The sequence below is a fragment of the Morone saxatilis genome, unplaced genomic scaffold (assembly GCF_004916995.1).
Source record: "Morone saxatilis isolate NCDOM2014 unplaced genomic scaffold, NCSU_SB_2.0 Contig10, whole genome shotgun sequence".
Taxonomy (NCBI): domain Eukaryota; kingdom Metazoa; phylum Chordata; class Actinopteri; family Moronidae; genus Morone; species Morone saxatilis.
This window is the reverse complement of record NW_023339652.1, coordinates 16,440,387-16,443,233: the sequence shown is the minus strand read 5'-3', so window position 1 is coordinate 16,443,233 and position 2,847 is coordinate 16,440,387. Positions and strand designations below refer to the sequence as shown.

The following is a 2,847-nucleotide window of genomic DNA, read 5'->3' as shown; positions in this document are numbered from 1 at the left end:
TATATATATATATATATTAGCTGGCCTACATTCAGCTAATACAGCAAGATTATTCAACTACAGAGCTGATGTGACAGTTCACTGAGCTCAGAACAAAGTCACGTGGCAGATCAAATTGTTTCTTCCTCCATAAGGGGATAACTGATGAAGAGCAGTCTGTGTGTGTTGTCTGATTTGTGGCTTTAATCATGTCCCATTTCTCAACTGAGAGCTGCATTCTGTCATCTTCTAATGTTTAAAAAGAGTTATCACTTTTTACTCAACAATGGTCTAAAAACGCACAAGCATGGAAGAACATGTGCCCCATATCATAGTGCTATATCTAAGGTAAGATGACACCCGCCACCCCATGCCATCTTGTATTCTCTATTATGCCAAATTATTGATGGGAAAGTACTGTAAAAAGCTCTTAGCAGCAGCAGCAGACATTTTTCAAATATACTGCTATACAAAATGCGATGACAGGGTGTTTCAGGTTGGGGTCAATACTTGCTTTTTAATGGACAAAAATAGCTGCAGGTAGACAAAGTAATGTGGACAAGCTGCTCTACTAGGAGGATCCAGCATTTTAAAATCAATGCAGATTATGCCTCTAAGGTAACACTGATGTCATGTGTCACTGTATAAATTCCTGGAATACCTATACATGCTTGCATATCCATCATCATCATCTGACTTAACCAAGTGATGACTCTGATATGAGACATAACTGATATAGTTGGCAAGTACCACAGCTTTAGTGGGCCATGTGAGTTTGGAATGAAACTATCCAGCATGTACAACTAGACCATTAAATCATCTCGGCCTGAACACCAAAAGGCTACAAATACTGAATAGCCAGTTGACAATTCCCGTTCTCAGATCAGATCTGGGTCTCAACTACAAATGTAACATTGGTTGAGCAAACTGACCAACACAGACCCTTTCCTTTCTGGGACAGGCTTTTTCTCCTAATCCTGCCCGGTGACCACGTGTTGCACGCTCAGGTCTACCATCAATGACTGACAAAAAGCCCAGGGTGGCTGCCTGCCTGCTAACTCTGAAGCCACCTTTTCAACTTCATTTTGAACCAAGCGAACCAGGCAACCTGTTGAACCGTTTACCGTCCGACGTCAAACAACAAATGTCCGATCGCTGCCTCCACAACCCCTAGCCCATGGCTAGTAACCAGGCTAACTTTAGCCGGCCTGCCCGGTCTTGTCACTGCACTGCCTCGCTGTGTCTGGCTAGTTGAGCTAGCTTATGTGCTGCTAGCTTGATGCGCACTACTTGGGCTGAGCAAGTGGGAGGAACAGCTTCGTCAGACACGGTGCTGTAGCTAGAAAATACGGGCCAGTTAGGAAGTGGTGCCAACGCTCCGGTACCATGTTTTTATCCGCTTTCGCTGTGTAATATGAGGGGTTGACGGTCAACCCACCGCGGTGTCCTGTATCCCTGAAGTCCAGACTGCCGTCCACAGCTCCACACCCTGACTATCATCCTCCAAAAAATAAGGTCAAGTCCAAAAATACAAGATAACGTTACAAGACACGTGTAAACAAATGTCGGAAAACGCCGACAATTACGGGAATAACCCGACGTTTTGTCATTTCTATCAATGCAACGAGTGTCAAAAGCATCCAGGGGAAACGGGCATACGGAATAATCGTTGTTTTATTATTTTTTTTAATCGCGTGTAACGTTAACACACATCATGGTGGAGGCTGTCTCAATGGCTGCTGCCGCTGTCTGACTTGCCTAGCATTAGCAGAGAAACGCCGTCTTCCTCTGCCGCTATTCATTAGATACAGCGGAATTAACATTTAACTTCTGAAACGACGCACAAGTTTGGGGCGTTGGCGCAGAAGCCATTTCCAAGTCCTGTCCCTTACCTTCGCTCTCTGGCCGGAGGCTGGGCTGGTGAGGCGGCTCTGCGCAGTGAAGAGGTCCCGGGGAAGAAAGAGATTCCGCTCCGATGGCGGTAAAAGGGGAGAGAGATCCCGCCGCTCGCGCTCATATACATCCGACGTCATCACGTAAACCGGCAGTCACCGAGGCAACGCTGTTCATGGGAGGGGCAGCGGCGAGGGTCCCCCTATAGGGGGGGAGCGGTGGATGAGTGATCATCTAATCATCCCCACCACCATCATCTTCATCTCCTCATCATTTTTTATACTTCTCTTCATCACTTATCATTTTAATCATCTTCCTCATTATTATCTTCCTTCTTCATCAGTTTCATCCATAATCATCATCGTCATGTTCATCTCCCCATCATTCAGCAGTCTCATCAGCGACAGCAGCTCCGCCATCCTTATCATACATCTGCTCCACAAGCAGTAGCATCTTCATCTTCTTCATCATCGCTGGTACAAGAGCTCACCCTCATCATCATCACTGTGACCCTCATTGTTATAGCCATGATCCCCGTCCTCAGTTTCACCATCAAAAGCAGCATAATTTGCATTGAGATCACTTTAATCATTATCATCATCATCATCATCATCATCATCATGTGAAAGTGTATTGATTTGTGCAATGAACTATCTCTTTCCTTTAACTATTTGAACCCTCATGTCCCTCCTAAATTTCCCCTTGAATAACTTTAAAATCTGTTTTTTCACAATTTCACAGTGTTTTTTCACAACACACCTATAGAGCTTCACTAAAACTATATCACAATAATGGCCTAGGAAATACGAATTTGACAAAAAAAAATTGAAGCGCAAGATCTACTTACTGGAAGACGTCTGCTTTCACTGCTTTCGGCCACATCTCATCCATCAGCATGTGGACATCACAGTTAAATATTCAATTTGTAGCTGCACATCTGCATCAATTTGAAGATAAATTCTAGACTTCATCATC

The 2,847-nt window shown here is 44.3% G+C and overlaps 1 protein-coding gene across 1 annotated transcript in view; it reads right to left on the bottom strand.

The window, feature by feature from the left end:
• The window catches only part of nap1l1 (nucleosome assembly protein 1-like 1), a gene marked incomplete in the record, with an annotated part of 27,300 nt that extends 25,284 nt beyond the window's left edge, over window positions 1-2,016 (bottom strand). The window contains 1 exon segment of the mRNA XM_035674115.1: window positions 1,872-2,016.
• Window positions 2,017-2,847: the final 831 nt, after the last annotated feature.